The sequence below is a fragment of the Eulemur rufifrons genome, chromosome 30 (genome assembly GCF_041146395.1).
Source record: "Eulemur rufifrons isolate Redbay chromosome 30, OSU_ERuf_1, whole genome shotgun sequence".
NCBI lineage: Eukaryota > Metazoa > Chordata > Mammalia > Primates > Lemuridae > Eulemur > Eulemur rufifrons.
In genome coordinates this window covers 88,935,440-88,961,547 of record NC_091012.1, presented here as the reverse complement: position 1 = coordinate 88,961,547, position 26,108 = coordinate 88,935,440, and the positions used below count along the sequence as shown (strand labels likewise).

Here is a 26,108-nt window from a genome sequence, read left to right as displayed (position 1 = left end):
ATTCACAGCTAGTATCCTCCTTAGGGGCCGACTATCAGCATACCAAAACAGTGGATGTTAAGTCTAGCAAAATTAAAACACATCCTTATGTTGACTTTTAGTTCCCAAAATTACTTATGACTATAATTGCTGTTTTTAGTATTAGATATTGCTGCCAATGGTAAAATGGTCTGTGGGTAGAAAGTATGAAATTTACATTTCTCCTTATCCAAATTTCCCAGTAGAGCCTCTAGTCCAACAATGATTACCACTTGCTACTTTTCATTTTCACAGATATGGGGTACATGATGATCTGCCTTCAATCCATATGTTTTCTAGCTAACTCTACCACAGAACAGAGTGGTACTCACATTATTCTCAGGCTGCAAAACATCTACTCTGGGACACTGTCAAAACCAAACACAGAGGGACTAAACAAGATAAACAGAGTGTAGGCCATTTCTTTTAAGCCCATTATCTTGTTATCATATGGTCCTCTCACTCGTTTTATATAGATTTACTACTGGAAAGCATGAACTAGTTCCAATTCTTATTCTCCCAATATGTTAAAAGATTGACACAGCAAACTCTTAGACCTCCCCTGACTTGTTTGCAAGACCTATATATCCTTTCTTCCTAAACTGGTTCTGGATGACCCTTTCTTTTGTCTTTTCCTTATCTATCTTCTCTCTCTCTAGCATTTATCACCAAGGGAACCTATTTCAGGTAAGACATTCTTTTCCCTCTGGCCACGTGGTTGAAACCGAAGGCCCTACATTCTCTGAGCACATCTTTCCCGCCTGTACTGTGAACCATAGAGCAGGCCTAAGGGAAAGTTGTAAAAAAGATAAGGATGGTCTGTATTGTGCCAGCCTCTTTTAATGTCTATTCCCTTCTCTGTCGTACCCCTTCTCAGCGACTAAAGGCCTCCTGTTCTCCAGCTTCTTCAAAATCTGCTTTCAAAATAGGATCTACTCTCAGTGATTTATCCCTTAGTGCTAGGATGGTAAATAAATTTTACTTTGCATGCCAACTCTAAATTATTAGTAGTAGCTACCTAAAATGCTGTGTAAAGGCGGCTTTGGGGGCTATACCCAGTTGAATTAGTTATAGGGAAAACTGGCTACTGTGAGAAATAGAATCAACAATTCAATGGATTAAAGCAAAAGTTAATTCTTTCTTACATGACAGTCCCAATGTAAAAAGTTCAGGTCTACTGAACTTTAACAGTCTACTCTAACAGTCATTCAGGGGCTTGATTTTCTTCCAAGTCATTGTACTTTCAAAAGGAGTGACTGCCATCTGTATGACTGAAACTGGGTAGCCTTTAAGTCTGAGTTTTAGCTGGTGGGAGAAGGAAAGAATAAGGAGCAGAGCATATCCTGTGTCATACCCAGTCATGGAAATGGCACACATCACTTCTACTCACATTTCATTGATTATAACAGTCATTTGTCTACACATAACTGCAAACGAGGCTGGGAAACGTAGTATAGCTGGACAGCCATATGCCACACAAGAAGAGGAAAATGTATTTTGGTGGGCAACTAGTAGTTTCTCTCTCACTAGGCTTAGCAGGAATAAGTGCCATGATTGATTAATGATATCTTCCATGAATTGGAAGAAAGAAACTGTGGCACCCATGCATGTTATGTATTATCTGATCTTGCCTTAATGTGGAATGAAGGCCATGTTTTCTCTTCTAGAGGGCTCTGAAGTTTAAATCTAATCTTAAAAAGTTAATTCAACAGTTTTGTTAAGCATCTACTATGAGAAAGGCACTATTATTAGGTTCTGTGTAGGTTCAAAAATAAAGTAGTCCTTGCTTTATTATAAAATCAATGATTCATCTCTAGACAATGGAATTTCAGACATCAGCTATTAATACTAAGGACAAATATAGTCTTGGGAAAGAAGGCCTTGTACCTTGGAAATTATACTACACAGGCACCAAATAGCTGTACTTATATATAAGTCTAGCTCTATATACATGAGATTGGAGTGTTTCAGAGACATTACTTAGGAAATGGACAGAGACAGCAGTTGACAGGGGCAAAAACTGCAAACACTAAGGTAAGAAAGGATCAGAATATAGTGTAAAACACGAAAAAGAGCAGGAGTGACTCCATGACAGGCTGGACCTCCTGGAATAGGCCTAAGTTTCCCCAACGCGGGTCCTCCCCTTCCCCAGAATGACACTGATAACAACTAAAAGGTCCCGAGACTTGGAACCAACCAATCAGAAGCCAACACAACCTTGGAGCCAACCAATCAGGAGCCAACACGATCAGCCACTCTTGAAGGAGCAAATGAACTAAGGGAGGGAGGCGGATGATGTGCCCAGCATATGTAACCTACTGAAAAATATAAAAGCTTAATTTTTACCCCAGGGTGGGGTCCTGGTTCGTAGAGAGGCCACTGCATTGGTGCTCTGGGACTTGGACCCTTAGCTCCATCTAGCCAATAAACTCCTTTGCCTTTTGCAGCCTTGGCGACTCTGGCTCTCTGTTCCTGGGGCCGAGGGAAACTGGTTCTAACAATAGACATTGGTTATAGAAGCCACTAAATGGCATTTGTATCTGTCTAATCAGCCTATCAATTTAAATCTGCCCACTCTGTTCTCTACCAGTTAACATCTGTTTTTGACCTCTAGGATATGGGACAACCTTGTGTTTTAAGCCTGATGCCATCTTCTGTGCCTTCCTTTACAGATTTGTTTCCTTTAACACTGGCCATTCTTCCAGCATTTCTTATTACAAAGATGGACAAAGAAACTTTGATAGAGGAAATATTGAGCAGGGATTGGCATTAAAAAAGGCAGCTGAGCACTGTCCCTGGCTCCATTAAAAATGAAACAAAAAGGGATAAGTGCTTGATTTAGCTTAACCAGTGCCTGATTTAGCATAATAGAAGGAACTATATGGGCTATTCCATTCCCCACCCCACCCCCACAGCCGGCCCCTGTAAGATGTAAGCATTCTCTGCCATTCACTACTTAATTGAGGAGCTGTGAGTAGATTCTGGCCATTTCACTCTTTATATGGCAATGCAGGGAGAGGACATGAGATAGAAGCCCCTTGAATAAACGGATTTCTGCTTCGAGGCTATATTTGGAAGGAAAGATATGGTTGATTGGGACATCCCCGTGGCTTTTGCTTAACCTTTCCAGAATAGCTAAAATGAATGTTATGCCCTTCAACCAATCTAGTGCCTAAAAGGGCTATTGTTACTGAAGCTATTTTCTGTGAACCTTAAAGAATTCCAGCAGACTCTTTTGTGCTAAAAATTATGGGATTTACTGTTCATTCTGGATTCTCTCCAAAGCTAACCTGCCATCTACAAGAATCAGTGGTCACTTCCATCTGGCTACAGCTCATGTCCTGCTATCAACCCTCTGCTGCTCAGAGCTAGCTAGAACCCTTGTCTTAGAACCCAAAAACCAGTTGTGTGCAGTTACTTTACAGAAAGTCCCTTCTGTCGGAATCTGGTTGAGCTAATACTAGTCAGTGTCAGCTATATTCTTCTTGGTTCATTCTCTTCCCTTTGGAGGCAACAGATTAATGTGGTGAGGACAGATAGAATCCATTTCTGTACCTTTTCACCACTTATTAAGTGATGAAAAAGTGGTGGCTGAAAAATTACTTTATTCCCTGCTAAGATCTGCTCTTTCCAATGATTATTCCAGCATTAAAGAGTTAACGGGCCAGGCGTGGTGGCTCACGCCTCTAATCTTTGCACTCTGGGAGGCCGAGGTGGGTGGATCGTTTGAGCTCAGGAGTTTGAGGTTGCTGTGAGCTAGGCTGACACCACGGCACTCTAGCCCAGGCAACAGAGTGAGACTCTGTCTCAAAAAAAAAAAAAAAAAAAAAAAAAGGATGGGCAGAGGCAGGGAGGACAGGAAGAAGTCTTTCCTCACCTCCCCACCTGTTTCCCCCACCTGCTTTCCCCCTGGCCCACACACCTCGTCTTGCAGAGAAATGAAAGTAACCAGCAAAGGCCACCTAGGACCACCCCAGTTCAGAAGCAACAACCCAGGGTCAATTTTATCACCTCAAACTCTACTCATTTATAAGGACAAGACTCAACTGTAGCATGTAAGATAAGAGTTCTTCAGGCATCAGTTTTAAAAGCACATGTACTGAATAATCATTTGGCCCATAATAGCTTAAGGCTTTCTTCCAGAAACAATAGTTTTAATTTAAGTTTAATTTCCAACAAAGCCTATAAAATACTGCCTATGAAGTGACTGCCTATGAAGTCACCAATCCAACGTTTGGGTATTTAATCATTCAGAATTCTAGAAACACCAAAAATCCCTTCACCTACTCAGGGACTGGGCCTTTTTAATGAATGCTTCTTAATTCCCAGAACCTTATAATTTATTTATGCCCTACTCCTACGCCACTCCTGTTTCTCAATAGTTTTTGCTTCTCACATTTTTTATTGGTCTTGTGCTTCTTAGTATCCTGACCAAAGCAACTGAAGCTGTAAAAAATGAGATCTCAAATCAGTTACCCAAATTGGGTAATTGAGGTAGTGAAAGAACAGAAAAAGAAAAGAAAAAAAAATTAAGGTGACTAGTGTGGTTAGAAAGGGACAGTGGGTTAGAAACTCTCACATCAAAATACAAAGTTTTCAAAATAGTACATTTTATTTTACAATAGACAATAAACTCCCCAATTTGTCTCAGTTGTGACATTCACATGGTTTTGGATTACTTTTTTGTGGTGACTCAAGCTGAGCAAAATTTTTCAATCTTCAAAACACTAAATACTCAATAGAGATTCTGCACTTCACATCAGTTTACAAGTACAAGTGTCTTCCATTTATCTTAGCATTTTGGCATGGATTCCCTTTGAGATAGAAGGGTAGAGATGAAGCCATTTCATTTATGCAACTAAAGCAGATGATGATAGCATGTTCTTTTATTCTTGTTTAATCAGTAGTGGTAGTGATGCCAGAAATTGTGAAAGGAAGGCTTTTTAGTTACTTCTCCTTTCCATTTTCTGTTAATGTATCCCCGACCCCCACCTGAAGAAAAGGGTGTTACTAAGTCCAACTGATACCACACATTAAAAGCCAAACATTATTAATATTTCAGATGTATCTGATGCCTGATTAAAAATGTACAAAGTGAAAACCAAAAAATTTCAACCCCAAATCTTCAACCTTGCTCCCTCCACCTATTATACTTTGCTATTTATCTATTTCCTATTACACTTATGGATGTCATTGTTGGCTTGACATGGAAACTACAGTTTAGATGTTTTGAAAGTATGTATGAACTACAATGAACAATAAAGTCCTCTTCCTTTAAAGCAAATTTTGACTTCAGCTTTAAGACAACCTTATGCTATCATAGAGGTCATATTGATTCAATTAAGAAATTCCATTGCCATCTAACCCAAGGCTTAGTTGATAACCATTCAGACAAAATTATTTCTCAAAAACATATAACAAATTAGTGAGAACAAAGGACTTTCCCCTCATCTCAACAATGATCAGTTATTAGAACTGCATTAAATTAAAAACAGCAATTCCAAGTTTGACCTGGAGCTAGCTAGTAATATTATTAAGGCCAACCCAGAACAAACGGAGGCTGCTCTTAGAAATAGGTTTGACCTTTTCCTTCACTCTTCCTCCTGTCCCACCCTCTGTGAGTGATTTAAAAATGGAAAAGGTCAAAGCCCAGTCAGGTCTAGATTTAGAGGATTTTCTCTTTTTTGGGGGGGGGGAGGGGATTTTTCCTTTCAATTTTTGCCAATTATTTCCAATTTTTATTTTATTCTTAAAACTTATGCATGGTAAAATTTTAAGCTGTTTTCATCCACTGACATTATTCTACTATAACAAGCCCTTCTTGAGCAGATTTTAATGATAAAAAGGATAACATTCCTAAGGTGTACGTTGAAAATCTGCTGCAAGAGAAATCATGTCTCCATCGCTAGTTTGCTACGTGCTGAGGATTGTTTCTGAAAGAGATTTAAGTAGGCAGTGTATATGTGTCAGCATGTAAAGGGTAAAGAATCAAAAATAGATAAAACTTTTAAATGCATTTCAAAACCAATTGTGGCTCGAGTATGGGTGGTTCCCCAAGGCTGATACCAATGAGACTGGGGGTTAGGAATTAATTAGTTGGTCATCATCCCTCCTTCTGCCCAACAGTGGTCACAGACATTTTTCATGACGGATGGGCTGGGAAAATGAATTGTCTATTATAAGGAGGGTACCTGTAACTTAAGGAGCAAGCATACTACAAAACCTAGCTACCTGCTTATCGTAGTGGCCAGAGTGGTAGAAGAGTTATGGAGCAGGAATTACACTGCACAATGTTATTTAGGGACTAAGCCATACCCTTTACAAGAAAACAGGCCAAAAGGAAAGTTTTAGAAGTTCTCCGGGAAGGAATGCACTTTTTTTCATATCTCTGAGTCAACTGAGAACCTACAAAAGGATCTTATATCCAATAGGCACCTAAATATACTTGTAGAATGAATTGAATAAAAGAAAACAATGAATGAACAGTAACCTTCCTCCTATATTCTAGTCTCTGAGCCAATTAATAAGCAAATGTCTTTCAGTCAAGATCATTTTTTGTTTTCTAAGATTTAACACCGTGGCTCAGCATAATAGCCACTTCTGTTTGATGAAAAGTATTACTCCATTTATTGTGTTATTGTATCTCCAAGTCATACTAAATGCCTTTTGGAACTGATCTATTTCATTTAGCATTTAGTGCCATCTTTATCAATATTTGTATGAATGAAACAATAAAAAGCCCTCTCTTATTCACACTCTACAAAGCATGCCAGAAGAGAAGGTGACCTATTATTTTATCTCACCTTCTCAGTGTCTTACATATCACAGCTGTTTGATGAAGATTTTTCAACTAAAGAAAGCAATGCAGTGTCTTATAAAATTTGTTCTTGTTTCCTCCATAAACTAATGAGATAAAGTGCATTTTGGTCTATGTCTTTTAAGTACTTAAGAACAGCACTTAATTCAGATTTAATAATTTTTTACTAAATAATGGTAAATATGAAAGAATCATTTTTATTGGTCAAGTGTCTTCCTGACACTAACCCAGGCCAATGAGCAAATACCTTTAAAACCAGTTGCTTCATCTTGAACCATTTAACTATAATAAAAGCAGATGTTTAATTGATAAATTAAAGGACAAACCATGAGCCCTTTTAGCAGTCCTCTGGCTTCAAACCAGGCCAATGAGCAAGTGATTTTGAGGATTTCTGGAACTAGAAAAAAAGTCTCCATTTTACATTGAAAGAACCTTGCCTTTTTCCTTCTTTTTAATCTCCAAGGCAAGTCAATAGGTCTTCTGGACCAGACCTAGTTAACTAATTCTTTAAGCATAGTACCTTGCAGAGAACAGGCAATGAAATATTATTTACACAATAATCAAATCAAAGATGTTTTTCTGTCTTTAGCTGGATCAGTGATTTAATGCCTTTTAGACTAGGCCCATTTCACCTCTCTTATTATCAGAACCCAGAACGGTGTATTCCATATAAAAGATGCTTTGTTTAGCAAATGAATCAAGAAGCAAATGAGAGCTCTTTATTTTTAATCCTTTACTGTCTCTAAGCCAGGCCAAGGCAGGCCTAATTCATCTCCATCATCAGCATTCAGCATTTAAGAAACTGGATGGAGGACCACAACATCTTGCTTTTAGAAATATTTTCCATCTCTTCAATCAGGCCAGGGAGCATGTATCCTTCTGGACAGCATTTTCTCTCTCAAATTAGCTCAGCATTGGACACATTGACTTAATAGTAGGTAAGTGACTTTTGGTCTGATTCTCACATCTATTACTTCATTTCCTCCTGTGAGCACCCCATAATGATAACATCATTTTTATATCCTAGGGCATGTAGCTCTAAGCCTCACAGAAAGTAATCAGTAATCATTCAATAAGCCAATAGTTAATTCCTTTCTGTGTTGAACTGAAGGCTTTGTCAATTTACACACAGATCTCTGTTGCAGGTTCAATAATAATGATAATCAATTTTTGTACCCTCAGTTGCCATCTCTGAGGATAAGAGTAAATAATCAATGTTCATTCTGCACATACTGCTTATATATTATGGCAGTTTACAAATTATAAACTGATTTTACACATATTTTCTTCTGCTACCCAGGACACAATAAAAATGGTTTATCTTTGCAATGGCTAGCAATGAGACTGGCACATATTAGATGATTACTATCTATTCTTGCACTCATCAGACTTTGAATCCCACACATATTATATTTAGAGTATTCAACAGTTAACAATTTTCACCCACATTTTTCTACTTTATTTGCATAGTATAATAACTATGATATAATTTTATAAAACTAGTACTCAGCACCAAGTGAGAAAATCAATAGTTACACTTACATGGTGCTTTAGAGTTCACCAAATGCTGACATATGTATTGCCTTATTCTCAGCTGTGTGCACGATTAAATATAATAAATCTGTGTATCTCTTCAGTGTCTTTAACAGTGAGTTCACACAGTAGGCATTTGAAATCGATTAGTTCATTTAACAGATATTTGAACCATTGGTTTGTATAACTATTTACACCATGCTTCTCCTCTTTTTTTTTTTTTTTTTTTTTTGAGACAGAGTCTCGCTCTGTCGTCCGGGCTAGAGTGCTGTGGCGTCAGCCTAGCTCACAGCAGCCTCAAGCTCCTGGGCCCAAGTGATCCTCCTGCCTTAGCCTCCTGAGTGGCTGGGATTACAGGCGCACACCACCACGTCCCGGCTAATTTTTCTATTTTTAGTAGAGACTGGGTCTCACTCTTGCTCAGGCTGGTCTCAAACTCCTGACCTCAAGGGATCTTCCCGCCTCAGCCTCTCAGAGTGCTAGGATTACAGGCGTGAGCCACTGTGCCTGGCCTATACTACCCTTTCTCAGTATGGGTCAAGTACAAAAAGAATTTTGCAGAGACAATGCCTATCTTACAGAAAGTTTACTCATACAGAAATCATCTAATGTCTTACATTTACATAGTGCTTTATAGTTTAGAAAGCACATTCACATTCATTGCCTATTCCTCTGTTACCTGGGAAAATATACTGGTAATAACTTAACTTGACTTCACCAGTAAGGGCTTGGTTGATAAATTAAACAATATCTCATTCCTTACATCTAAATAGTATAGAACATAAACTTTCCTCTTATTACACGGGAGAATTACTTGGGAGAATTTATCTTGGATTTCACAGTACACAAAACAATATCTGGTAGGTAAGAGGTGGTTAATATTCATTCATTCATGAATATACAGTCCATTGACATTTGTATAGTGCTTTGGCTTACAAAGCACTTCAATCTGTGCTCCTTTTCTGAAATCTTGAGTTCTATGAGAACACTTTGGTATCTCCAGTGCCTAGCATGGTATCTGGCACATTATAGGTGATCACAATAGCTTAATGCCTTGTGTTTGCAGTATACTTTATAGTTTAAAAGCAGTTTCCATGTGTTTTCTTTTCTGCTACCAGGAATACTGTATCTTTACTCAAAATCACCAGAGCAACAGAAACACATTGGCCTCAAATATATAAGTATGAATAAATTATTCATTTATTGAACATTTAATTTCTTATGTCTACATAGTATTCTTTTGACAAAGCACTTTTTTATTCATGCTTCTTTCTTTGTATCCACAGTGCCTTGCACAGTAGAGTGCAAGTGCTTTATAGTTTACAAGGCACTTTCACATATTTTTCTTCAGGTAACCTGGATGTGACAAATAATCATTGTGTCTTTAGTGCCTAGCACAGGGACAGGCACAGAGAAGGAAATTAATAATATTATTCAGGCGAATTCTCTGGCATTTACATCAGGGGGTGGTAGACTATGAATGGTAGGCCAAATCTATTTGGCTCAAAAGGTTAGAATAGTTCTTACCTTTTAAAAAGGTTGTGTAAACAAAGAATATGCAACAGAGACCACATGGCCTGTAAAGTCTAAAGTATTTACAATCTGACTCCTCACAGAAAAACTGTGATGACTACTGATTTACACAATGCTTTACAACTTACACTGCACTTTCAAATGTTAGCTGTGCATGATTGCCAATATACTATTAATGAGCATGCCTTGCTTTTTTCTCTTGTGTTTTATAGTACTTTCATACACATTATCAATCATTTCAATCAACTTCCCTTATAAAGGAGGGAAAATCAAGGAAAGGATTAAACCTACTAAATAGTCCCAAGTTCTCTCATCTTTAAGCCTAGAGATGTCTATTAAATCCAGGAGTAGGGTTGGCACAGTCCACCAAACTAGTTGGCCACTACTATGAGCAGGGAGTTCAGCTGTCCCTTTGGGGCCTCACTCTGTCCCAGGCCCAGTCACCCTTTCTGTAACCATCACTAGAAATCCCAAAGCCCAGGAATCCTGCTCACCTACACTCAAAGCAGGTAGGTGTTGCTGGCAGGTGCTTCTTAGAAAGCTGGCATATCTGTGTATTTCTTGTCTAATTCTTCTCATTGGCCTGGAGTATCTCTTCACATTTTCTATAGATAGCCTGGCACATTTTTTCCCCCAACAGCCTGATGCTTTCTTTTTCTCATCAGCCTAGGGCTTCTGAGGTTAAAAGAGAAGACTGAAACACAATGTCACGTATATGTATGTTTGCTCCTGAGAAGAATAACAAAAGACAGCCCAGATACTGGCTGGATTTTGGTGTCTCTTGTAAGTGGAGTAGATGTGAATAGAAATGGAAGTTTAAAAAACACTAACACCTTAACAAATAGCTAAAAAATGTAATTAAAAACTCGCTCAAGACTTGCCCAGCAATAATACCATCAATCTAAAGATATGTTCCTTTAAGGTAAATGGCAACATCAAAAAAGTACATCTCGAAAGAAACAGGCTTAAATGGAAATAAGAGAACTGAAAATGTCTAAGGGGATATAACAATAGAAAAGAGACAGGGTTTAGGGTTCTCATCTTGAGACTTCCCTTGGTCTTGGGGCTTCTACTTTTTCTGGGTTCTGGGTCATGGACCTCCAGCTTCCAGCCTTTAGTCTTAAGATATGTTTCTCTTGGGCCTTCTGTCCAACCAGGGAGGTTTGAGTACTTGGTCTTGTTTGTGTCTGGGGTCTTCCATCCTTGAGTCATAGGTCTTCAAAATACAAACTTGGGCTTATCTCAGGACTTGGGCCTTGTGTTACAGGTTTCAGTTCTCAGGCCTTCCATGTGTCCTGTCCCAGCTCTTAGGCCTTCAGCCTCCCTCCTAGTCTCTGGCCTTCTGTCTAACTCAAGACTTGAGGCTTCTATCCAATTCAGGTTTTCTGTCCAACTCAGGCTACCTTCTGTACATCTTGGCTCTTGAGGCTTTTGTTGGTCTCAGGCCTGAGGTTTCCATCTATCTTGGGACATGGGCTTTCCATCTTAGCCCTCAGGTCTCAAACCATTTGTCTTCTACTTTGGGCCATCTGTACATTATGAGCCTTCCACCTTCTGTCCATCTTACATCTTGGGATTTACTTCAGTCTAGACCCTAGTGCCTTGTTTTGGTCTTCGATCATCTCACACGGCAGCCTGGCATAAGGAACAGCTCTGCAATGCTTATTTTGATAGCTGACATTCTGCACCTACTTTGTCACACATGATGCACACATGTACACATGCCCACATATGCAAAGAAATTCAAGGACAGAGGATTATATAAAATCAAAGAGAGGGAGACATAGACTCATGAAGAGGCTGGAATACTCAAAGATGAGTAGAAAGGTAAAAAGCAGAGAAGAAACACAGGCAAGCAGAGAGATTAATGTTGAAACAGAAAATCACAAACAGCAAAGAGACACTTAGGCACATGGGGCCGCGGGGAGAGAAAACAGTCCAAGAGAGTCAGAAAGGAAATCTAGAAAAGAGAAATGTGAGATAAGGAGTAGAAACAAATGAGAGGAGGCCAGACTCAGAAAAAGGTGAAATGTCAAAAGAAAAAGGGAAAGAGTGACAATCAGAATTCACAAAGAGAAAAAGAAGAGAGGCAGGCAGAACAAGAAAACCACAAAAGCACAGAGCATGTGACCCAAAGAAGAGACACAAAAGGACAAAAGAGTGAAAGAAGAGTGAGATCTAGGACAGCAAAGAGACAGAGCAACAAAATGAAAAAATGAGATACATCTAAGCCAAGGCACAGACCACTCATAGGAACAAAGAGAAAATGGGGCAAAGGCACACACAGAAGAAATTAGCAAGAGACAACATGGAAATGGGTAAGACACTGTAGACAGAGAAGAAAGAGCAAAGACACTCAAGGAAGAAAGACAGGAATAAGCAAAGGAATACACACTTATAAGTGAGATATAAGCAAAAGCAAACATTTAGGAAAAGACGGTAAGAAGTAGAAAAAATAAGATACAGTGAGGGGCACAACAGACATGAAAAACATCACAAAAAGATTACAAAAATAAAAGCAAAAAATGCCATTAATAATTATTATAAGCAATTATTATAACAATACTACTTATACTACTACGAATAATAATGAAAACAACCACGACCACCAGCATAGATGCTCTCCTACTTAAACAAATTTTTCCCTTAAGGAATTTCTTACATACAACCAAAATGTGCCGACTCTGCCTGCTACCAAATAGTGTTAGTGGTCAGTTGTATTGTATCCAATGAACTTATGAAACATCTTGGGTTACCTTTTACTTGCCATGTGCCAGCCACCTGTATTAAGCATTTTACATACATTATTTCATTTAACCTCACAAACAGACAAGTCTAGTGGGAGACTCTAAATTGTCAAAAGTCACACACTCAGTGAGTAGCAGAGAGGATTTAATTAGAACGTGTGCCTCTTAACATTCTTCTCCAACTATTTACTAGGATTTCCATAAGAGCCAAATGAGACATCACAGATGAGTGAATATTTCCATAAAGGACCCTTACACAGCACTTAATCATTCCCCTCATTTTAAACCTTCTCCTTTCCCCCTCCCTTTAGAAAACTGACTTAGTTTTCACACCCTTCACAATTATAATGGTTGCTTCAGAGTCTAAATTTCTTTTTATACTAAACCTTAACTGCAGATATTCGCTCACAAATGGAGATGAGAAAGGGCCACCTTTTCGGCAGAAAGCAAAAACTGTTTTAGGCTTCTCAATGTTTAAGCCTCTAAGAATGACAGAGGACCTATGCAGTGAAGACACAGGACAGACAAAAAGAGGCTAAATTCCTCTGATACATCTGGTAAGCAGACTGTAATGTCTTTGAGTTGTTTCAGTGAACCCAGTCAGTAATATGGGAGACTGCTCATCTTCTAATCTCACATTTGGCCCTGCTCCATGTTAGGCCACCACATTCCCATCCAACACCAACTCCCAAAAAACAGCTATTAGTTCTGGAGCAATCCTCACAGAATTGCAACACCAACAACTTACTTCATTCTGCCATTCCAAAGTGCTAGAGTGCCAGGCATGTTGATCTTCGGGTGGGAAGGCTGACTTCTTTAGGTGTGTTCAAATTTCTTGTTCCTGATGAAAACCCAACTCTCTCCACTGCTTTTGGGAAGGATAATGATTTGGCAAATATGAAGGGAACAATCAAGAGCTAAAAAAACAAGAAAGAAACCATGTAAATGCTGTAGGTATTAAGAACTGTGCTAGATTACAGAAGATTCAAATTAATGATATAGGCAGTGTTTCTACAGAGCTTAGACACTTATAAAGTCAAAGCTTTTAGGTCTTTAGAGATAAAATGAGTATAATTCCTCATTCAACAGAATACGAAACTATGACATAAATGGGAAAATGTCTTGCCCAATATTACTTAATAACTCACTAGGAGACACTACCACCAGTCACAGGTTTATACCTTTAGTTGAAGACTGAAATCCTGTTTAACATGGCAATCAACTAGAAACGAGTCCCTTTAAATGATTAATACCTGAGATCACAAAAACAAATAATAGATATGAGGGAGAAAGGGAATAAGGTTTAAGAACAGGACTGCCTCAAATTTGCTTTATTTAAATCTTGGTTCAGGACTACCAAAACACAACCATAGAGTAGCAATCTTCCTAGATAACTCTCACCTTAGCATTCTATTATGTTCTGTTACTAACTTTCTCTATTTTTAAATCTATGGGTCTTTCTAGTCAATTATAATATTTCAAGGGTTCTACTCATGAAAACATCTCATGAAATTTACAAGGTATTCTCCACTCCCACCACTTCACTTGACCAGCCAAAAAAAAAAAAAGAAAGAAATTTACAAGGCACAAGGCACCCACTTGTTATGAAGAATGCTGGACAATGCCTATACAATCAGAATTCACTGCACTGAATGGTCACCTTCATCTGCCAACCCTCACCCACTAATCAGCCTCTTCCATCACTGACCTAGAGAATGTAGGGTCCCGATTCTTTAGATCTTGCCTGATGAGAGAAAACTTTGTGCCATCTTTGGTCAGGTTTCCATTTGTGATTATGAGGTGCCCATGAATCAGCAAACACAGCATAAAAAGATACAACTCTTATTTATCTTCTCAAACAGCTTCTTGTGTGTTATCTCCCATGGACAACCCAAGGCATCTTATATGTAAATGATTGACAAAGTTCTCCTTTAGGCCTCAAGGAGACTGAGGACGAGATGGAACAGAACAATTTGCCCATGAGATCGGTGTCACTGATGTGGCAGTTGTCCATGTTCTCCTAAAAACAAGAACAATTTAGTTGTAGGCCTCTACCACTTACTACATTCTCACCCTAAACACCTTAAATCAATCATGCAACCTTCTACCCTCTACACATCATCATTTTCACCAATCTCTCACCCAGTTGCTTCCCAGGTTAGTGAGGAAGCTGTTTTTGTCAAAGCAGACACAGGATAATGATGAATACAACCTCTAATGGAAAGCTAAGTGCAATGTATACTGGAAAATAAGATCAATGACTTATTATGCTTTTAGGGACAGCTTACCCCCCTTGACATGTGGTGGTTGTCTTCGAGACTTCATCTTCCCATCTGGGCCCAGAAAAGTATCTTGGTAGAACCTCTTGACCTAGGGTTGTTGCCCAGTGGTAGTGAGCTTTTCCCCTGGAGGATCCTCATGCCCCATCTCCACCTAGGGATCGTCAAAGGGAATGGGTCACTAACACTGTAAAGCAACAAGCCTATTCTTTGGAGGAAAACCTGGAAAAGAGACAAAAGAAAAATAAATTATTGAAATGGAGTACACTGGGAAAGTCTGTCCCAATGGGTAACTAGTAGTTGAGTTCAACTCTTTTCTTCGTATGGATTGAGGAGTGGACATTTAGAGCTGTATAGAGCTCTTTATCCTGGCTACCAGTCTAGCAACATAGACTTCTTCTATTCATTCCAGCTTCATTTCATGTACTTCTCCTCATCTCCAAGAGCAATTTAGAGTTGAATAATTACCAAAATTTCCACACTGCATTTTATTCTCCAGTCTTTATTAATGAACAATCCTCTAGAATGTGGATTATTAACACTCTTGGGTTCTCATCAGAAAATATAGTGGGGGGCAAGAAATCAAGGGGTTGAAAGTAATGGAAGGAGAAGCTAAAGCTTTCTTAACCAAGAAAGTCATGAAGCCACTTAGAAAAGCTCAAATGTGGTCTGACCCTATGAATTCTGTAAGAATTCTCCTTCACATTGCCCCTGGCTTCTTTTATAAAGCACTATTTTAGGAACTGAGCAATCCACCTCAATCAAAGTGCCTGTCTTTTTCAGCATTCCCCTCTTTTAATTTGTACTTTAAGTATTACCATGCTGAAATACTGACAAGGTACACATAATTGCTTTCTACTCAATCCACATGGTAACATTTCTTGAACAACTTGTACAGTAGGGCACCACCAGAATTCTAGGATATTCAGAGAAACCAAGAATGGTCAAAGGCTCAAGCGATCCTCCTGCCTCAGCCTCCTGAGTAGCTAGGACTACAGGCATGCACCACCATGCCTGGCTAATTTTTTCTATATATACTTTTAGTTGGCCAGATAATTTTTTTCTATTTTTAGTAGAAACGGGGTCTCACTCTTGCTCAGGCTGGTCTTGAACTCCTGACCTCAAGGGATCCACCCGCCTTGGCCTCCCAGAGTGCTAGGATTACAGGCGTGAGCCACAGCACCCAGCCTAAATTTGTTGATAAAGGTCATCCTGTTGCTTAAAATACTTTAAGATACAAGGTAGGAAAGCAGTTGCTACTATTGACTAGCAGCGCAATTGTCTTGACTATTTTAATAATTGGCTGTCTGCCTTTACTATAGCATAGGAGCTCACTAAAGTGGATCTGAGCCAAGTTGCAGCCTTGAAAGCACTTTGTATGGTATGGTATGGTATGGTATGGAGTGGTGTGGAAAGCATCAGGTATAGCAAACCTGGGGACCTTAAATGAACACAGGCTTCCAGATCCCTGATCAGGGAGTACTATATTATAAGGTCCTTTGTGTAAGTATGACATTCTAAGGAGTATATGGAAGATCATTTATTCAACTCTATTTTCTAGATAAGATGTCTAGTAAGGCCAAACAGTGTCCTGTTGATGAGGAAAACCCCCATCTATTACTTAGCACGGCAGCCACCTGAGACCCCCACCCCTCACGGAAGACTCACGTTAGCATATGACTAACCTAACACTTGGCACATTAGCATACCACTAACCTAATATCTAGCACTTCAGCATAACACTAAACCTAATTACCTAGTACATTAACATATCACTAACCTAACATCTGGCACATCAGCATAACACTAATCCTATTGCCTAGTGCAAACACTAAACTTATTACCTAGCAGGCATTAGTCACCTGAGACCCCTCCCCTTGGGTCACCCCAACTTAATAAAAATGGGAAAAAATGGGTAGACGGTGCTCAGAATTTGGTGGTGAGACCCCTCTGAGCCCACCGGCAAATAAACTTTGATTCTCCAACTCTCCGTGTGCCCTTTGGTTTGTCCTCAGGACCACTCGCTGTAACACTTGCCGTTAACACTGTGATATTCTCAATATGAGCAGAATAAGCTTCAAAATCTCTTAGCAATATCCTTTCCCATTCTTATCTAATCTAAGATAGATACTTAGATTATCTATCTTAGATAATACAGGCTTCTGGTACACATGGCAGTTTATGCATACTTACTGTGTTCCTTCCTGAAACTCCATTAATGAAAGTAAATGAACACTCCATGTGCAAGTGAATTTACCTGAAGAAATTTTAAATTAATGGATCCTAACTTAAATTCATTTATGGTATCTAAAAGGCAACTATTCCAGTCTTCTCAAACCTTCTGAACCATATTTACAGAGTACGCCTGCTTTAGCATCTAGCTTTGCCTATTGTTATGGTAATGACATGCTCAGGGAGCACTCTCTTTCCCTTAAAGAGAAACCAAAGCCAAAGAAAGTGGTTGAGCTCATGAGTTCAGAGACCAGCCTGAGCAAGAGCCAGACCCCATCTCTACTAAAAATAAAAAGAAATTGTAAGGCTGGTGGCAGGTACCCCTCCCTTCCCTAATGAAAAAAGAAGTCCCTCCCATCCCTCAATTCCCGTCCCAAAGCTGAAATAAAGAAATTCCTCACTCCTTGCACCGACATCTCCTGGCAGAAAAAAACTCCCATCCCCCAGCCCTAAAAACCTATATAAACCCACTCAGACTTCTGGGTGGGGCGGCTTCTCTAGTTCCACTGGTGGGACTGTGAGGCTCGCCCGGGTCCCACTCTCAGGGACTCGTTACCCCCACCCGAGAGCTCTCCAATAAAGCCTCTTTACTTATCCCTTTCAAATCTCCTCGTCTTTCTTTCTCTGGCGCCGGCCACTCCAAAACACCTTACAGAAATTATCTGGACAATTAAAATATATACAGAAAAAATTAGCCAGGCATGGTGGCTCATGCCTGAAGTCCCAGCTACTCGGGAGGCTGACCCTTTAAGCTGAGGAGTTAGACATACATTGTGCTTGACGTTGGAGTCCTCAGTGTGGTAGCTCGCGCCATTGTGCCGGGTCTGCGGGGGCAGATTGGCGGCTCTGGCGGCAGAGCCTGACTGCAACAAGGGGCTCTCAGGTAAGGAGTGGAACCGCTCCCCGGGTCCTGCCATGGCTGGAGAGGGAGCCCCATGGCAAGGGCTGTCCTCTCCTCCTCCACGGGTGACCCCACTGCCTCCAAAGGCGCCTTGGTCTGTTTGGGTGTGGGGCCGTAAAATGGTGGGTGGCGTAGCACCTGGGGGCCGAGCAATGGCGGGTCACGCCTTGGTCTGTTTGGGTGTGGGGCGGCGCAATGGCGGGTCGTGTAGTGCCCAGGGCCGTGCAATGGCAGGTCGCATGGCGCGCCGGGCCCCTGCAATGGTGGGTCGCGTAGCGGGGGGGGGGGGGGACAGCGCAGGCCCGGGGGCCACTGGGTCACATCGTGACACCGTGTTGGGAGCTTATTTTGTGCCAGGTGCTGTCCTAGGGGCTCGGTCACAAGCACGCATGGGGTGGACGCAGCCAGCATGTGAACATGGGCTGCTTCTGACGCGCCCGAGTGCTGTGCAGAGAACACAGGCGATGTAGCCAGGACAGGCCCCTCAGGAGGACTTCTCAGAAGAGGTGATGAGAGAGCTTGGAGGCAGAGGGACAGACGGGGCTCGGGCTAAGGCCTAGGACAGTGTCCGGCCTCCCCCCAAGGCCGCAGGGGAAGGGCAAAGTGACTTGGCCTCAGTCCTACGGAGCCTTCCCCATCCTGTTTTGCTTCCAGGGTTTGAAAGTTCCATAATCTGCTGGGTGGGACACGTGGAGGGGCATAGCAGCTCCTCTCCTCTGCTCAGGGGTTTGCCTTCCAGTGGCTCTGGGTGTGTAGCTAGTTTTCAGTCAAGGGAGACCTATAAGGCTGGAAAACTTTAATATATAGATTGTAGAGTGATTATACCCCAACACTGTACAATGGCAGTCGTCTGCCAATAGTTTCCAAAGCTATGGGTAAAATAACCTAGACATTTTATAATGGGACCCAGTAAAGTATACTGATCTCCCAGCTATGTCCCTATTTTTAAATTCTTTTAAGCATTTGATTACATAGATTATGCAATAAGAAGATATTACTTAGGTCTACTGTATAGTCTCAAATATTTCCAGGGAAACTAAAAGAATAACATTCTAGTTGGTTAAAGAAAATAATACTTTAATTCTACCCTTGTACCCATAATCTAAGAAGTCTAGCACTAGTCTAATTTATATTTTGTTTTTAATTTCTTATCCTAACAAGAAAAAAAATCAAAAGCTCATTTCCAATATAGGCATCAAAACAGTAAAGGAAAGAGTTCTTTACCAAACTCATTTGTACAAGATGCAGAAGGAGCCCAATGTTCCATATCTCAGAGCTCTAATGTGGAGAGGCCAAGGAAGAGCTATGAATGAATTAAAGCCTAACTCACCACAAAAGCATATCCAACTCAATGGCCCAACACATTGATACATAACCGTGCATGGCCACTGAAGTTTAGTTTGTTAAATTCAGCAGGCCAGCTAAGTCTCAAATACTTGAGGATCCAACTTGAGTTGTATTTTGAAGGACACCCCTATAAAATGCTACTTGTCTGCAACCCAAAATATGGTAGTAGGAATAGCAAGTTTCCTTTCAATGCAATCTGTAAGACCTGAAGCACAGGAAGGCATTAGCTCTGTTTAACTATACATATCAGTACTCTTTGTCATCCAAGCTTATAAAGTCTGGAGGAACAAAAGAGACATTAGCTGGTTCAGATCTAATTTCTAGTTTCCTTCTGTTTAAGCTGAAAGAATTTTTTCAGGATGCTTTCACATATAACAATATTCCAGGCCAGGTGTGGTGGCTCACGCCTGTAATCCTAGCACCCTGGGAGGCCGAGGCAGGAGAATCGCTTGAGTTTGAGACCAGCCTGAGCAAAAGCAGACCCCGTTGCTACTAAAAATAGAAAAATTAGCCGGGTGTCGTGGCGCAGGCCTTTAGTCCCAGCTACCTGGGAGGCTGAGGCAGGAGGATCGCTTGAACCCAGGAGTTTGAGGTTGCTGTGAGCTAGGCTGATGCCACGGCACTCTAGGCCAGGCAACAGAACAAGACTCTGTCTCAAAAAAAAAAAAAAAGAATATTCCAGCAGTCACCACAGACCAACTTTTAATTCATTACTTCAAGACACAAACTCCCATCCAGGCATACATTTGATAACTAGGGCCCAAATACCCTGAAAAGAAATTATGAATGCTTAATCATAACAGCCCTCAGTCTCGTGGTCTTTTGTAATTTAGGCAGGTGGTCAGAGAAATGGGTAGAAAAGTTACAGAAAGAGAAAGCTGAAAGGGGGTGTGAGAAAAGATGTACAAAACCAGGGTCAGAAAACTTCCTGTAATCTTATACATTAAGGTTCTATAAAAGTCAGAAATCATGATAATCATTTAGAGAAATGCCAAAAAAAAAAAATTTAAGTGCTTACTTTTTAATAACAAATACAGGAGAATTCCACGGACTGGTGGACTCCTCTATATGTCCTGCTTGTAATTGTTCTTCTACTAATATTTGAAGAGCACTCAAGTTTTCTTTGTTTAGCGGCCACTGCTCTGTCCATATAGGCTTTTGTGATATCCAATTTAAAGCCAGAGCATAACGGTGCTTTTCAGTAGCAGTGGCTGCTATCCAAAATTTGGATACCCTAAACCGTGCTGAGAAGTATGTGCCTTTGGTGCCTCGAAACTTTTAGAAATAATTCTAACATCAGCTCCAGTATCTACAAGTCCAAAAAAAGATTTGTATTTAGCATTATTAAAAGCCAATATAAGTAACATCAATTTTCCCAAGTCAGGCGGACTAACCGTTTTTTGCTCAACATCTTGCAATCTAGCAATAAAATCTACCTAAGTTTCATTAACATTTTCTTTAACATTTTACACAAGAAAGCACAGACTGTTTAGGAGAAGCTATCTTTTCTTATGCTCTAATACAGCACTGTTGAATTTGAGCAATAGCCTGATCATCTTTTTCCAAGATTTTAGTTTGTTCTTTAAAAGTTAGAAAAACAGCCTCTCTCAAGGGTGGATCATGCTTCTGGGGATCATTTGCATTAGAAAGCAGCGGTGCCCAAGCTTAAAGCAGCCGACTTGAGCCAGGCAGAGAGCCCTTGTTTAAAGTGAAAGTTCTCCTTTAGAATTTTTTTTCTTTTTCTCTTTTCTATATTTCCTATAGACCACTTAACTTAATTTCTAATTGAGGTCTCTGGTCATTAATAAAAGTTTGCCAGTATACTTTAGTTCCAGTATTCCCACAACCTCCTTGCCTTAGAAGTTTTCCAATCTGTAAGGTAACCATAGAACTTGTGCAATACGGTCTCCAGCCTGAATAAGATAATCAAAATTCGAACTCATCATAACTGAAATTTCTCCTGAGTAATCTGAATCAATTATACTCAAATACACTGAAATTGCTTTTTAATGTAAGAGAGCTCCGGTCATTGATAAAAGCTCCGGAAAGTTGTTTACCAACTTTTCTTAAATGTCCTTTACGGCCGTAATTGAGACATTTTACGACAGTTTTTTTTGCTTTCCGGGAATGCCTTTCCCGCCGCTAGCCTCAGCTAACATTTGTATTTTAAAGGCCTCTGACTAAACCTTTCGGCAAAATTTTCTTTAAAAATTTTTTGAGCGGAAGTTGCAAAAGCCACTAACACTTTGAATTAGCATTATTAAAAGCCAATATAAGTAACATCAATTTTCCCAAGTCAGGCGGACTAACCGTTTTTTGCTCAACATCTTGCAATCTAGCAATAAATCTACCTAAGTTTCATTAACATTTTCTTTAACATTTTACACAAGAAAGCACAGACTGTTTAGGAGAAGCTATCTTTTCTTATACTCTAATACAGCACTGTTGAATTTGAGCAATAACCTGATCATCTTTTTCCAAGATTTTAGTTTGTTCTTTAAAAGTTAGAAAAACAGCCTCTCTCAAGGGTGGATCATGCTTCTGGGGATCATTTGCATTAGAAAGCAGCGGTGCCCAAGCTTAAAGCAGCCGACTTGAGCCAGGCAGAGAGCCCTTGTTTAAAGTGAAAGTTCTCCTTTAGAATTTTTTTTTCTTTTTCTCTTTTCTATATTTCCTATAGACCACTTAACTTAATTTCTAATTGAGGTCTCTGGTCGTTAATAAAAGTTTGCCAGTATACTTTAGTTCCAGTACTCCCACAACCTCCTTGCCTTAAAAGTTTTCCAGTCTGTAAGGTAACCATAGAAGTTGGTGCAATACGGTCTCCAGCCTGAATAAGATAATCAAAATTCGAACTCATCATAACTGAAATTTCTCCTGAGTAATCTGAATCAATTATACTCAAATACACTGAAATTGCTTTTTAATGTAAGAGAGCTCCGGTCATTGATAAAAGCTCCGGAAAGTTGTTTACCAACTTTTCTTAAATGTCCTTTACGGCCGTAATTGAGACATTTTACGACAGTTTTTTGCTTTCCGGGAATGCCTTTCCCGCCGCTAGCCTCAGCTAACATTTGTATTTTAAAGGCCTCTGACTAAACCTTTCGGCAAAATTTTCTTTAAAAATTTTTTGAGCGGAAGTTGCAAAAGCCACTAACACTTTGAATTAGCATTATTAAAAGCCAATATAAGTAACATCAATTTTCCCAAGTCAGGCGGACTAACCGTTTTTTGCTCAACATCTTGCAATCTAGCAATAAAATCTACCTAAGTTTCATTAACATTTTCTTTAACATTTTACACAAGAAAGCACAGACTGTTTAGGAGAAGCTATCTTTTCTTATGCTCTAATACAGCACTGTTGAATTTGAGCAATAACCTGATCATCTTTTTCCAAGATTTTAGTTTGTTCTTTAAAAGTTAGAAAAACAGCCTCTCTCAAGGGACAGACCATGCGGTTAAAGTAATTAACACAAAGCACAGCTCTTGTTGACTTCTGAGATCATCTCTGTCTCCAAAAACACAATCACTGGAGCCAAGATGTCTCTGTTTTTTGCTAAAGTAATAGCCTTATCAGAAAACTTAGAAGTTTGCCCCAAGAAGATTTTGTAACTCATTGTTCCCCTAGATAGAGTTAGTTAAAGGATCTGTAGTAGCCTTTTAGAAGACTTTGACCCTAAAGCAAACTGCCTGTTAGTATGTAAATTTCGTTGCCCTTGGCTGTACAGGGCTGTACTCGGCCTTTGGCCTTTGGCTCTGTGTATTATTATTATTATTCTTTTGTTTCTGTTTTCTACTATTTTTTCATCCTTTGGGATGACCCCTGCCTGAGAGACCTGATCGGAAGGAAAAACCTCTTTGAGGGGAGCGTAGCTAACTCCCCGCAGTACACTCACCTCCTTCTTTAAGTTTATCCTATCAATTTCAAACCCTTGTGGGCTCCCTTTTAAAAACTCTATTACCTATAATTCAGCACAAGACAGCACCTGGTTATCATTTCCTAAAGTTATATTAAGTGTGCTTATATTATAATAGCTCTTCAACAATACCACCTTCTCAGGGGTGAAATTATACGGGATGATATCATTCCTACCCTTCACTTCACTGTAACCTAGCATAGGGCTGGGTACACAATATTATTTCTACAGTTCCATTTGTTAACCCGTGAATTTCAGATGAGGTGGGAAAAGGGAAAGACCCTTTGGACCCTCTGACTTTTCTATGGGTGGCATTTAAAAGAAAGAAAATAGAATGGTGAAAAGATTACTTAATAACTACAAAGTAGTACTTACAGCATTCTGTAGAGCCAGAGATTCTTCTTACAGCAGTCCAAGGAGCTAGTAGTGCAAACTGCACGCTGAGCTGGGCCAATCTTTTGACAGTCTTCTCAGAGAAATGGTATCCTTTTCAAGTGATTAAAAAGAACTTCTGTTGCATTAACTAGTTATTTGCTTCAGCAATCCCATATTAAATGCTCCTTTGCCACAAACACCCCGTACACTAGAAGCTGGGATATTAATTCATTTTTACTAGGCAGCTATCTCTCACTGTTGAAATATAAATTATTAGATCTTGGCTTATTTTTCTTATAAAATGGGCAAACTGATTTCATCATTTCTCAGATAAGTACTCACTTTAGGGTGGTGTTTCAAACTACTTACAATTAATAGCATAATTAAACGGTTCATTTTATATTATAGATTAATCAAACAAGGTGACCTATGCTCTTAAAAGTGCCTCTGCATATATTCTCTCCTTTAATCCTTTTACAGCATTATTCTTGAAATAAGTAGAGGCTGGTGCTCCAGATGAAGAAATTTAAGGATTAGAAAGTGTAGGTCATTTTTCTTAAAGTGAATAGTGTTAAAACTCAAACAAGGATTGGTTCTAAAATGGTGGTACAGCCCAAACAAAGATACTAGTCTGAAGAGTTCCATTCTCGAACTCCTTTGGTAATATTAAAATAGCAAGAGTCACAGTGGTCTATCCACAGACCCACCACCCTCAGTAAAATGAGAAAATAAGATACACTGGTCATCAGGTACATCATAACATCAATGGATTGGGGGGGTGGTTAAAAAAATGACCAGGTTATCAATTCCACTTTGCAATCTAGATGTCTTTCATAAAAGATTTAAAAAATCAACAGTAACTTTTCTGGTTGTATCCTAGCAACTGGCACTGTACAATAGCAATATACAAAGGAGACAAGGAGAGATTTTTAACCAGGCAATCTCCTCTTGAAGAATGCAAAAAAAGTGCTAACCTTCCTTGCTGTGGAGACAATTTGATACTGTATATTAAAAACATAAAATAAAGGGTAGCAACTCAGCTTCCTGGGCCTGACTTGCCTTGAGTATTTTTCACAGCAAAGCAGTAGCAAAGGTGGACAGGAATAGTTCCTGTCCCCAGAATCTGACAATAATTTAAATTGAGATTATTAACAAATGAAAGAAAAAGAGTTAAGGTTTATCCACCTAGTTCAGGCCTGCTTTTGATAGTCAACACTGCACAAAGACACCAAAGTGGTAGGGAGACCTTGGACTGATGGGCTTAAAAATGGGACAATTAGTACTGTGTTCATTAAACAACACAGAGAGGGCTTTGGGTAGTCAGCACTACTCAGAAGCAATGCAAAAGAAATAGAGGGGTTCATAATGGGCGGGAGCAAGGAAAGTGCAACTGAGACATTATAGCAATACAAAGTAGGTAAACCAATGATGTCTGGGATTGTTAACTTTTTAAGTCCAAGAAAAAGGGCTTTGGTCAGTCAACATTACCCAGCAAAGAGGCCAAAGGGGCAGGACCAGGAAGAAGTGGGGAGAGAGGGAGCACAATCTTATGTAATGGCTGGATACATGGACAACTGAGATTGCGATCATTAGTAGCCCATAAGAAGGGGCCAAGGGCAGACAGGGGCAGGGAAAGGGAAGACCTTGTATGAAGGGTGAGACCATGGCTACCTAGGATTTTATACACTGGGGTAATGCAAAAGGAGTGGGAGTACGGGCCATTGTTGGATGGACAAGTGCATGACACACTGCAATGTTTATACTTTATTATGCCATGGGAAACTGGGGGTGAGGGATGCTTGCTTCACAAGGCCAGGGAGGAAAAAAACCATTGATAATTGCCATTGTGCCTATTAATAATCCCAGGAAAGTTTTAGGAAAGAAAGAAATCACTGATAGGCCGGGCGCGGTGGCTCACGCCTGTAATCCTAGCACTCTGGGAGGCCGAGGCGGGTGGATCGCTCAAGGTCAGGAGTTCGAGACCAGCCTGAGCGAGACCCCGTCTCTACTAAAAATAGAAAGACATTATATGGACAACTAAAAATCTATATAGAAAAAATTAGCCGGGCATGGTGGCGCATGCCTGTAGTCCCAGCTACTCGGGAGGCTGAGGCAGTAGGATCGCTTAAGCCGAGGAGTCTGAGGTTGCTGTGAGCTAAGCTGACGCCACGGCACTCACTCTAGCCTGGGCAACAAAGTGAGACTCTGTCTCAACAAAAAAAAAAAAAAAAAAAAAAAAAAAGAAATCACTGATAATTGCCATTGTGTCTATTAACAGTCCCAGAGAAGTTTGGGGTAGGAAGCAGCCCCTGTAGTAATACAAAGTGGGTGTGAGGGCATAATATCCCAGTTTAACAGAAAGGGGCATGTATAATTGCAAATATTCACATTACCAGTCCAAGAGGCCTT

General features: G+C 39.9%; 1 long non-coding RNA gene across 1 annotated transcript; it reads right to left on the bottom strand.

Annotated features, from left to right (window-relative positions):
* Positions 1–4,664: 4,664 nt before the first annotated feature.
* LOC138379104 (uncharacterized) lies at positions 4,665–25,584 on the bottom strand. The gene is made up of 5 exons (XR_011231964.1): positions 23,700–25,584; positions 14,937–15,149; positions 14,357–14,668; positions 13,397–13,565; positions 4,665–12,295 (listed from the first exon to the last, which is right to left on the bottom strand). It is a non-coding gene; the product is annotated as an uncharacterized lncRNA (long non-coding RNA).
* Between the last annotated feature and the right edge of the window lie 524 nt (positions 25,585–26,108).